Source organism: Psammomys obesus, unplaced genomic scaffold, assembly GCF_907164565.1.
Source record: "Psammomys obesus unplaced genomic scaffold, mPsaObe1.curated_primary_1811, whole genome shotgun sequence".
In the NCBI taxonomy this organism is placed as follows: domain Eukaryota; kingdom Metazoa; phylum Chordata; class Mammalia; order Rodentia; family Muridae; genus Psammomys; species Psammomys obesus.
The window spans coordinates 1462641-1475922 of NW_026596440.1; positions in this window are offsets into that span (position 1 = coordinate 1462641).

The window sequence follows — 13282 nt, forward strand, 5'->3', positions numbered from 1 at the left end:
CATCATCATAGCTGCCAACATCATCATAGCTGCCAACATCATCATAGCTGCCAACATCATCATCACTGCCACTATGCCCACCACCACTGCCTCCATAGCTGCCTCTGCTGCCACCACATCCACCATTATAGCCTTCCATTCCACCACTACCAAAACTGCCTCCACCACCTCCAAAGCTTCCTCCCGGACCCATAAAGTTGCCATAGCCACCCCCAGCACCTCTCTGTGGTCCAGCACACAGCATCTCTTTTTGGAAAGGGCCCCTTTCACTTCACAATTATGCCCATTAATACTGCGGTATTTCTGAGCAGTTCTATCAGCCATGAATTTTGGTGCCATGATCATCAAAACTTGCAAGGCAAATCCTCTCTTTTTTCTACTCTGCCTGTTTTCCATACTTGGATGGTTTCAGTCTTGCCATGCTTTCTGAAATATCCCCTCAGATCACATGCTTCTGTATCTCCTTTAATACCACCAAGAAAACATTCTTCACCATTAAAAGGGCACCAGGGTTTACAGAGTCCTCTCTAGGAATGGCTGTGTTTGGCTCCATCACGTGCCCGTCAACCTTGTGTGGTCCAGCACCCATTGCTGCATCCACCTCTTCAACACAAGAGTAGGTCACAAAACCAAAGCCCCTAGAACGTTTTGTTCTATTGGGGGGGCTCTCAGTTTTCCTCAGTTCTCAGAATGTTCTCTTAAATTATTGTCTGTGGTTTCTCTGCATCTTCACCAAGACTTCCCTTCCATGACACTGATAGTGTGACAGCTACCCCAGCAGGTGTGAGATGACAGCTCACCATGGCTTTGGGTTACATTTTCCTGGTGCAACACTGGCCAGCTTTCCTTTCATTTACCCTTTAGCCATTTATATACTCAGAAATCTCATCATCTCATTTTTGGGGTATAACAACACCACTGACTTTATTTGCTGATTTTGTACCCTGAAAGGAAACTGAGTTGTTTTAAGAGTTCTAACAGTTTCTGGATATGTGTATTTTAAAAACTTTTTTAAACATAAAAAAACCATACCATCTGTAAAAAGAAATTATGCCCTTGTTTCACTGTCTTGCTAAATTTTGCTTAGACTTACATGTCATAAGATTTTTTTTTAGAGAACATACAGATTTATTGTAATTATGTCTTTAATATATAAAATACAAGTAAGTTATAAACTGTACCTTGGTAATTATATAAAATATATTTTTTTATTATTTTTGTGTAAAGTTAAATGACAATAAAAGCAAGCAATACTTGATGCATATGGAATTATCTTATTTTGTTACTGGCCTAAGTTATACAAAATCAGAAATAAAATATGAATTCCCTGAACAAGGGAAACAGAGGGATTAACCATAGTTCCGTTGGCAACTGAAGGCTGTAATTTCAGCCTGATTAGCTGATTTCATGAATAGGTATTAGACATAGAGTTATATTCTTTTCCCCTTCACTTATTAACCCTGTCAGGTGTGTCTCAGCATCATTGCCATAATTCCACATTGTGTTTATTATGTTAACAATCCCTTATTAGTTCAGTTCTCATTTTCACATACTTATTAGTGAGGAAGGCCATTGGTGGAAAATTTCTCTGTTTCTGTAAAACAAAAACAAAACGTTCTGTACCGAGAGATTCAGGCAACAGCTATGATTAAGGAAATGTACACATTTCCTTCTTTTGAAGCCTCCCACAGAAACACATTCCTTAGGCTGAGCATGGCCAGAGAGTCTGCTATTATAGTATTCTTGGCCTTACCTGGCAACAAACCCTGCTGAATTTGCAATACCGCGGGTGTTTTCTCTTGGATCTCTTTAGTCAGAGCCTCCAGCACCTTGTTAGTGTTCTAAAGGTCCAGTGGCTGTTTGGTGACGGTTGTCCTCTGGTGAAGTGTCTATGCTTCTAGTTGATCCATCATATTTTGTACAATCAGCTGTTTGTTTTCAGAATCTCCACCTTGGTTTGAACTTGTGTTTTTGTGATCTGTTTTGGCTTTGTTCAGGTGCCCTTGATTTGGTTCAAATCCATTTTTATCTTCTCAGGCTACAGACTCTTAGTGATACTGAGCTCTTGAATAGATCTATAGTTCACTTCCATGACAGGCTTGTTTGGATCATTGCTAAACTTAGGTGGGTATTTCTCTGTTTTAGGACTTCTAGGATGTTTCTCATGATCTGAACATTCAAGTTCTATTTTCCTCATTTTTGAAAATGGCTCTTCACTGTGTTGTGTTCTTTTTCATCTTCACCAATTTTATTAGGTTCCTGTGGTGGTGGTGGGGGGCTTAGCCAGTCTTCCAGAATGAGTACACACATGCCCCTCTGCCAATGTCATCCTGGAGGCATCTCCCCAGCCCTTCCTCTCACATGTAAACGGCCTGCAGCCTCACTGAGGAGGATGTTGGACAACTGGGTTCTGACACATCTGTCAGCTACAAGTGCACAGCAGGTTGCCTTCCTAAATGCCAGAGGCGTTAGTCTTTTGTATTCATATCAAGTCATACTCCATCTCTTGATGAGGGGCATTTTTGGCATTCTTTGCTGTCAGTAAAGACATGCACTATTTATCTTTTATGTCTATGGAGCTCTCAGAATAGTCACATGACTCAGAAAACAGGCTAAAAAACTGTAGAGGTTCCCTACTGTCAGTTTATTTACAGAAAGACGTTGGCACTGATTGCACTCCATCACCAACATCCACACTAGAAACAACTTCATTTTCCTTTGGGTAATTCCAAATCAACTAAATATAAATACTGCAAAAAAGTTGCCTGTGGATAAACAGCTACATTGCTGGAGGCCAAAGACTTCCTTAGTCTTTTGCAGACTCCTTCCACGTGGAGAGTAGAGGAATGAGGGCTTGTCTTTGTGGGTAGCATCTGATTGGTAGCTGCAGAAGGTTTCTCTCCCTTTAAGGTGAGCAGCATTTCCGTTAGACAAGCAGGAGAGCAGGCATGACTGTGGTGAGACAAAGGCAAAGGGGATTCTTTCTCCCTTAAGTCTGCACCTTTGTCATTCAGAGGGAGCGCTTCTCTCCCTGGCAGATTCTTTGTCAGTGATGAGCTGCTCTAGTTGCTTTGTTCACTAGAACCATGGCTTGGATATGCTCTCCATCTGTGGCTGAGCTACCTTGGATCTTCTGCTTCAGTGACTGGAGCACACCTTCTGACTTTTTTCAGACGCTATGTTTACGTTACCATTATCTTGTAGCTGAATCCAGAATGTCTTTGCATCAATTACCACCTTTTCTCCCATCTTTTGGTGGTGTTTCTACCAATGACATTAATAAAAAAATGTGCCATGAACACTTTGATTGGAGAATATAACTGAAATACAACTGGAGGCTCTGATGAAATCTGCACTCCTTAAACAGAACATGTCAGTTTGAATTACTGTCTTAGTTAGGTTTTCTATTGCTGTGAAGGGATACCATGATCAAAGCAACTCCTTTTGGCAGGGAAGGCTTGCAGGATTTGGTTTTTAAGACAAGGTTTCTCTGTGTAGTTCCAGCTGTCCCAGAATTCACTCTGTAGACCAGGCTGACCTCAAACAGAGATCTGTCAGCCTCTGTCTTCCCAGTGCTCGGATTAAAGGCGTGCCCCACCACTGCCTGGCAAGGCAATTCTTATAAAAGAAAACATGTAGTTGGGGCTGGCTTATAGTTCAGAGGTTTACCCCATTATCATCATGGCAGGAAGCACAGGCAGGATGCAGGCAGGCATGGTGTTGGACAAAACTGAGAGGTCTATCTGGATCTGAAGGCAGCAGAAAGAGAGAGACATTGGTCCTGGCTTGAACTTCTGAAACTTCAGAGCTCATCCTGCAGTGGCACACTTCCTCCAACAAGGCCACACCTCCTCCAACAAGGCCACACCTCCTCCAACAAGGCCACACCTCCTAATCCTTACAAATAATGCCACCCCTCATGAACCTGGGGGGCCCATTTTCATTCAAACTACCACAATTACCTAATATTCTTTAATACTTGAGTTTTCAAATAGAAACTTTACTTGAAGAGACTTTCAGAATGATTACTAATCCAAGTAAAATAGGCACATATTTCATTAACACCTATATTGACAGCTGTAACAGGACATTGATACAGCTCTACAGTGATAGCTGTATCACTGACAATGTCTTTTTAAATATAAAAGTTAACTTGGTGTTTCTGTCCACAAATGCATGATGTGCTCTGTGAAATGGCCAGTGGTTATGCCTTCAGTGTTCTGCTCTGGCACTGTGTACCTATGTTTCTGTGAAGCTGCTCAGGTGCTGGGGAGTCACCTTCAATGTCCATTTTCTGCATTCATTCCTTCATCCTTTCTTAGCTTAGCCCTTTTTGCTCTTCTTTCTTCATGTTACACTGAACACATATGTGTGTTTGTATACACATACACCCATATACTACTGGTTAGATTCTGAATATGAGAGAGAACACATAGGATGTTCTGGGACTGTATGTGTAAATGTGCAGAGGTAGAACATTATGAGCCCTTCCAGACAGGCCTGATTACTCCTCTCCAGAGTGGGGGCATCTTTGTTCTCTGCTACTACTGAACTCACAGGCTGGCCGAGGCTTAATGTAGCTTTGAAAACTTCCATGAAAAAGGCTGTGATTGTTTAGTGTCCTCCTGGGAGTAGGAAGAATGCTAGCCTTCCCAAGGTCCTCAATGTTATGCCTATATCATGAAACCCCCAAGAGACCACCAGGAACTTGAGTCCAATGTAAACACAAGAGAGTTATTTTATCACAAGCTCAAGCCCAGGTCGAAATCCTTCCTGACATAGCAGGTTAAGAGAGCGATCCTGAGGTCTGGGGAGACAGGGGTTTTAAAGGGAAAAACTGCAAGCAGAGACCTCCAAGCCTTGGCATTACACAATTGGACAAAGGGGCAAAGGAATGCAATGCACTGTAAACAAATTGGTTAATCACAGCGGATCAAACCATAGAGAAAAACAATTAGTCCAAAAGGGGTATCTTGACCTGGGAGCAACTCAAGTTTTAATTGACCATCCCTGTCATTATTGGTTAGCCTCAGTTGCTGTGTCTGACTGCAAGCTGCTGAGAATATTCTGTGGCTTTTCCTGGAACTCAAGGGTGAGGGCCAAGTCACTCTAAAGACAATCAGCTTAAGATGTAGTCTGAGAAGCAAAATGGAGTTAGCCCTGTTACTTTTAACTTCTTCACTCAGTCTATACTGTCAAAACTCTGTTGGAGGACGACATTGCTGTCCAGCAAAGAGCTTTCTTCCCACACAGTCAAACAGATTCTAGTTTGCTCTCAGGTCTTGGCTAGAACATTCTGAGACTTTTGTGGAGACAGGGGCTTGGGCATCCCAGGCTGGCCTTGATCCTCTTGCACCCTCACTCACATACCTGCTTCTATAGTCTGTGAACTGGTATCATCGATGCTTGTCACCATGCTCTACTCACATTCTGACTCTCTAACAAGTTTTCAGGTGACGGAAATCCTTGTCACACAAACATTTATCTGTTTGAAATCAGGGATTTACCATGGTGGTGCTATTGACCCAGTTATATTTATTCATATAATAATCTTTAGTTTCGCTTTGACTCATAGTCTACATTGAAGCTGTTTAATGATCAATTATTAAACAGCCTTGTTCATGCTCAAATATTGGGTCTTTGGGCAAACAGATTTACATTCACAAAGAAAGAGCTGGGGAGAAAAATACTACATTAATGAGCAAACTGGATGGGCTCAGGTTGTAGTATGGCCTTGGGTGAGTGGTCTTAGTTCCTTTTCTGTTGTGATAAAATTCCCCGATGATCAGCCAAGGAAGGAAGGCTATTGCCTCACAGCTGTCCATCATATAGTGGAAATGATGAAGCAGGAGCTCAGGGCAGCTGGTCACATTGTACTCACTGTCAAGAGGCTGAGAGAGAGGAATATTAATGCTCAACTTAATTTTCCTTTTTTTTTTTTTTCAATTCAGGATCCAAGTCTAGGGAGTGGTGTTACTCACAGTGGTAGATCTTCTGAACTTCATTGGCCTAAGCAAGGTAATCCCCCACGGGCATGCCGGTCTTCTAGGTGGTCCTAGATCTCATCAAGCTGACAGCTGAAATGAATCACCAGCTAAACTGTCCGCTTTGAAAGTGGTATTTGGTGTGGATGATGCCTAGTGACACCTGTCTCTCAAAAGACTCAAAGTGATGTAAAATAGTGGTGCAGCTCTGCTTAGCAGAGGCTCATTTGTACTAATGTAGAATGGAGGGGAAGGCTTGCATTAAGATGGGCAGGTATCCACCCACTATCTCTGTTTCAACAGCCCTTATTACTCCTTTGCCTGTTTCATTATTTTTGTTGAGTCTTCTTTTAACCCTGTAGGTGTTTGTTAGGCTCAGTTAGCTGGTTTGGGCTTGAGGTCTGTGGCAGTCTCTGCAGCCAATGGTGACGATGGTGTTCTCACTCTCACACCTCATCCGTGGTGCTGGTATGTGCCAGACCCTTGTCTGGGATTTGGAAAGGACCCTATCCATGTGGTTTATGGGTCTTTGAAGCATAACATCTGAGTGAGAGCAAACCTCAAGAGATTGGAAGCTGAAGCTTCCTTCTCCTCAAGGTCTGCTGCGCTCCAGGACACAATGACAACTCAGAGGGAAAAAACCAGGCACACACAGGGGAAGGAGACATTTTTACTGGGTCTGGGTGTGGGAGTGAAGGCAGTAATAATTCTGCTTCTATTAGCTGAGCATCTTTGGGCCTGGTATGGTGCTTGGGCTGAGGAGACATGAGCAGTATAGCAGTTGGCAATGCCTTATCATTTCAGAGACCTGAAGGCTTCCCCATTCCTTTACCCATTCAGTGAGTTTGCCATAGATACATGTTGTGCTGGATAATTTTTATGTCCACTTGACATAAACTTGGTGTTTGGGTTTTGTTGCCATGTCAGCTGTTATAAAGGAAGCATTTAATAAGGACTGGCTTACAGATTCAGAGGTTTCGTCTACTACTGTCAGGGCAGTGTCCAGGCAGACATGGTGCTAGAGAAGGAGCTGAGAGTTCAACACTTTAATCTGTAGTCAGCAGAAAAAGGCTGTGTCACACTGGGTATAGCTTGAACATATATGACCTCACAGCCTGCCCCCATAGCTACACACTTCCTCCAACAAGCCCACACCTATCCAGCAAAGGCACACCTCCTAATAGTGCCACTCCCTATGGCCAAGCATTCGAACACAAGAGTCTATCGGGACCATTCCTACTCAAACCACCTACTTGAGTTATCTGGAAAGAAGGGATCCTAACCGAGAAAATGCCTCTATAGGACCGGCCAGTTGAAAAGTTGCAGTGGGTAGTGGTGGTGGCCGTGGTGGATTTTCCTGACTGATAATTGATGTGGGAGCACCCAGCTCACTGTGGGCAGTGCCACCCCTGTGCTGGTAGTCCTAGGAACTGTAAGAAAGCAGGCTGAGCAAGCAAACCAGTAAGCAGCACTCCCCTGTGGCTTCTGCTACAGTTCCTGGCCCCACATTCCTGCCCTGCTTGAGTTCCTGCCCTGACTTCCTTCAGGGATGGACTGTAATGTGGAACGGTAAGCTGAGAGGACCCCCCCCCCCTTTCCCCAGGTTGTTTTTGCCTATGGTATTTTATCACAGCAATAGGAACCACAACTAAAACTCAGATGCTATGCTTAAGAGATTTAATATAAAGTTGGTTTGTGTGACTCTCAGAGGCTCAGAGTGTTGTGTGAGAAGAAAGGCTTGTTGGCTGCCAGATGGCATGAAAAACCTCCAGATGTACCATGAGATATGAGCCACACAGGTGAGGACAGAGCCTTCATCCTCAAAGCCTGCAGAAGGCTGGTTTTGGGGGGTGGGAGTTGGATGGCTTTGCTGACCGGAGGAACATTGCTGCAATATGCCTGTCTTTTAGGAAGCTGGTTGCTAGTGAATTCTTGCCTGCTGTCTCTTCCTCCTCTCCCAAAGGATTTCATAGTCCTCCAGACTGTAATTACAGACAAGGAAGCCAAAGCAATCAAGGTGGAGGTGTTTTAGGGCATGTGTCAACCTGAAAGCTGCAGACTGTCCTTCATGTACTTGCCCTTGTAGGCACTGCCTCCCAGGGTGACACAGGAGCAGCAGCAGCTAAGATGCAGATGGGCCACTATCTCACTGCTCAGGAGAGCTGCAGGCTCTTTCCCCTTAGGGAATCCTCTGTCCCAGAGAGGAGGAGGCATGGGCAAGCAGAGGGTGGCAGGTGCCAGAGCTGGGAAACCAGGATGTAGATGATCTTGTGTCAGGATGAGGCTGGGAAGTCAGATACTGAGATGAGCTCATCCTCCTAGCCTTCTTAACTGAAGTTCTTTCCAGGGATTGCAGAGCATCAGACAGGTCCCAAGTCCAGAATGCATTTGGGGAGACCTCTCACCAGGCAAATTGCTGATAGTCATAAGCCTGAGAAATCATACTTAAGGTTTTGGGTCAAAACTAAACTTCTCAGGACCAAAACCTGGCCCCAAACTCTGGCTGCAAAGGACAGAACTGGAGTGGGGTCCAGCCTTTGGGCAGGCATAGTACACATGCCCTGGGCTGGCAGGAATTGGAGACTGGTGGGCAACTCTCCTTGACAGTCCCAGTTGCTCCTACCTTGGGTGTGGCCTCTACAGCTTTCTGGTCCTGGGTGTGTACTTATCATCGCTCAGTTTTCTCAAGTCATTGCTATCCCTGTGTTCTGACTTGGGCTCTCCCATAAGTGAGAAGTCGGACTCGTGTGCGGCTCCATTCGTGTTCAGCCATAGCAGGGCAGCCTGGCAGCCCCAGGAGACTATTACTTACCACTGTAGCTAAATATTGGGTTCTCAGGTAGCTAGGAGGCTAGTGTGGCCTTCCCTGGTGCCACTTTTCCATCTGATATCTGGCCCATGGCCCACACTTAGCATCCAAGTGCAGGATCTGATATTGCTCCAGTGTTTTGCCCGGGCTCTTTAACCCCTCAGCTCTTCCTGGGGTCCTCCATCTTTTTGCCTTTCACAACCAATCCGTGCAAACTCCTGTTGGGGCACCAATTGCAACTGCATTAAAAATACTAATTTTGTGAAGGTGATAAGAAGCCTTCCCATTAAAAAAAAACAACCAAACAAACTATAGAATGCCTTCTTATCCTTTCTTATCTTGCTTTATGTCTTTTAATAATATTTTATAATTTTCTTCCCTCTTTATGGTTCTTATTGTTTTTATTTCTAGAAACATATGGTGGGTGCAGAGAAATGTTGATAATTGCATTTTACTTTGTATGTATGTGATTTCATATTAATTCTAAAGCCTCTTGGGCTTCTAATACTTAATAACTTTAGCAAATAAGATGTGATTATACCACTTTTTCTCAGGGTTTGTCCTGATTATTTTTTACTGTGCTTTAGAATCACACAGACTCTGTTAAACAAAAATTACAAAAGCAATCAGTTCTGTACATTAATTCCTGGTTTTAATGAAATAATGTGATATTTTACCACCTAAAAATGATAGCAGTTTTCACTAAGAATCTCGTGGTTAAGGAAGGGTTTTTCATTGTATCCCTGCTTGGCTAAAAAGATCTTATTAGGAACAGCAGGTAGACATGCCAGATGTGTTCAGTGCCTTTTGATTCATTATTAAAATTTTCCTCCTTAATGTATTAATACAAGATTATACATTTTGACAGACATCTAGGTGCTCAAACACTCCTGCTTGAGATTAAACAGATAATGTATTGATAATATGTAGGTAGATGATAGGTAAGATGGATAGATGAAAAATAGGTAGATGATAGATGGATATAAAGACAGATGACAAATAATAGATGGATGATTGATAGATGCTATCTACGTAGATACATAAGGAGATTATAGATGTCCTGACACTATTGAGTTAAAATATAAGTATTAAGATTATAAAATGAATTGACGAAATATGCAGCTTTCCTATACAGCCCAGACAAAACAAGGGGATCTTTTAGCCTACAAAGATTTTATGAACTCAGTTTTGAATCCAGGAGGTCCTGGGGCTTTCTGCGCTAGCAGTGCAGTCTTGTCAACGTGACTCTGGAGATTCAGGGTTCTAGCCTTTGGAGATAGTTTTCCTCATCACCCTTCACCCAGCTCCCAGCAGTCTCTTCACTGCTCACACCCTCCCGCCCCTTCTCTAGGCACACCTTTCTGACTAGGCTTTGGGAATCATTCTTCTCCTCTGTCTATTAATTTCATCTCCGTATTGATTTTCCGCATCGATTCCTTAAGCTTTAATTATTTTCATTTTTCATTCCAGCCATCTTGCTGTTTTGACCTGGCAGTCTCTTGTTCTGTGTGCTCCTTCCTATATATATATATATATATATATATATATATATATATATATATATATATATATATATATTTATATATATATTTTTTTTTTTTTGTGAGCGGCTGCATTTCTTCACCCTCTCCCTCTTTATTGTCCCCATTTCTGGGGTCTTGGTACAGTAAGTTTATCTATGTTGTATAAATAGTGTAGCAGCCATTTCTGCACAAAGATTTCTCAATTCGGTCCCTGTCCTTTTAACTATAACTTTTAAATTACTTTTTCCTCATTCCCCAGAGATTTGGAATACGTGTGTTTCCTCCCTTCTCCTCTCCTATCTGTAATTCTTGCCATGGTATTGTAGGTTTATAGAAATTCCCATATAGTTATGTGTCATGGGTTCTCAATGAGCAAGGATATGATGCACTCTCACACAGACTTTGCACACACAAACATCTTGAGCTCAGCCCAGGCACTGTCATCTCCTGAGAGTGTTCTTTTTCAGTGATGTCCATGAAAAACACCTGGTAGACAAGGCCTCAGAACTCCTACCTAGCCCTGCCTCTCTCCCTCCTCAGTGCAATGTTGGCCCAAATAGGGTTGTGAACTTGTGGTTCTTTCTCAAAGAAAGAACTCAAACTTCCATCCTTCAGAGCATGACTGGCCAGTGCAGCATCTTTCTACCACAGAATCTTGTTCTTTTAGCCTGTAAATCTGTGTGTGTGTGTGTGTCTGTGTGTGTGTGTGTGTGTGTGTGTTTGTAGTGGGAGGAATATTGGCTCTACATAAGACATTTAAAACTAAATTGCAGGACCTGTAAATGCGACTTTCTTTGAAAATGCATCTTTGAGGCCAGAGAGATGGCTCAGAGGTTAAGAACACTGCTTGTTCTTCCAAAAATCCTCAGTTCAATGCCTAGCAACTTCGTGGTGTGGTTCATAATCATCTATAGTGAGATCTGGTGCCCCCTTCTGGCATGCAGGCATATAGGAAGGTCTACAAACCAAAAAAAAAAAAAAAAAAAAAAGAAAAAAGAAAAAAAATGGATCTTTGTAAATGGCAGGGCATTTAGAATCTCAAGATGATTGTGGGCATAGTGTAGGCTTAAATCCAATGTTAAGAGTATTAAGGAGAAATGGGGGAAAAAGAATTGAGACATTTCTGTTGCTGTGATAAATTACTGTGGTGAAAAGCAGCTCAGAGAAGATGGGTTTCTTAGCTCACAATTCTAGGTTACATCCCATCACAACAGGAGAGTCAGGGTGGCAGGAACCTAACACGGCTACAGCCACGAGCAGAGAACCAATGCAGAGATGCCCTGCTCAGCTCACTTTCTCTATTCTTACTCAGTTCAGGAGGCAAACCCAGGGACTGGTGCCGCCCAGATGGTCAGGCCTCCCTGCCTTAGATAATGTAATCAAGGCAGTCTCCACAGACATATGGAGAGGCCAAACCGATATGGACAGTCCTCCACTGAGACTCTGCACGGATGATTCTATATAGTATCAAATTACCAAATGACACTACCCTTCACAGCAGAGATGCCCATGGAGAGACAGACAGAGGCAAAGACTGGACCACTGGTACCGGGATGTACTGGGGGTGGGGGTGATGGCTGGTAGGAAACAAGGTCAAGTGTCTTACTCACAAGACAGTAGGAAATTCTAGATGGAATAAAGACATAGTGACAAGGATGCTCTTGTAAAGAAATCTAACAGTTATTTAAATTTAATGCATCAGTTATAGCAGCTTGTGTGTCTACCCACAACGGAAAAAGCCACCAACAGTATTTAGATGGCGGCTCTCTCACAAAGCAGTTGTGAGGCAGATGACAGAATGATAATTTCTATAACCTAAAAATAAAAAAAAAAAATTCACCTAGTATTTTAAATGGGCAAAGATTTTTAAAAGATGAGGCTCTCAAAATGAAACCCAATTGGGCAACAACTGTCTAAAAAGATGTCCTAATTCCACAATAGTAAGGGGAATTTAAGCAAGAATGACATTGGAATATGAGATGATGCACCTGCCCCTTACAGGACAAGTGTGCACTGATACATTGACAAGGGAAAGGTAAATTTTCACCACTTTATTGACTACAATATTGAAAGATACTTATAGATTTTTTTTTTATCTGAAAGACTCCATTTGACGATTTCAAGATATTGAAATTAAATTATTATTAGAAGTAATCCCAGGGTCTTACTTCTAAAGCCCCGTGGATGGTTAGTACCGTGAGGATCTAGAGTCACCTAGGAGACACATCTGTGAGGGGATTTGTATCACTTTCTTGTTGCTGTGGTAAAACACCATGACCAAGTCACCTTGCAAAAGAAAGGGCTTACCACTCATCTCAGTTAACTTGCTATTGTTGTAGCAAAACACACACCCAGGGCAACTTACAGAAGGGAGCACTAATTATAGGTTGCAGTTCCAGAGGGATAAGAATCCATCACCATCACGGAGGGGAAGTGGCATGGCTGCAGGGGCAGCTGAGAGCTCACGTCTTCATGAGCAGCAGGAAGAGAGAGCAAACTGGAGCCGTGCTTCTGTTTTGAAACCTCAAAGCCTGTTCCCAGTGACACACTTCCTCCAGCAAGCCCACACTCCACAGGCCTCTCTAAACAGCACCACCAGCTTGGGACCAAATATTCAGACACCAGAGACTATGTTGGATATTTCTTGTTCAGATCATTACAGAACTTGTAGATCTGATCACTGACGTGAGAAGACCCACCTTAATTGTGGACGACGCTAGCCCCTGGGCTGCGGCCCTATTCTGAAAAGAATTGGCGGGGGCAGTGAGCACCAGCATATTCCTAGCTCTGCTCCCTGCAGATGTTGTTGTGGTTGGTGGGCTTCTGCACCATGGTGGACAGCACCTTCAACTGCCAGCCGAACAAACCCCTTCTGAAGCTGCTTTTGTCAAGAATTTGGTCTGTGAATGGAGACCAACAAGGGCATTCCTATGGATTAGCAATGTCGGAATCGACAGTGAGATTAC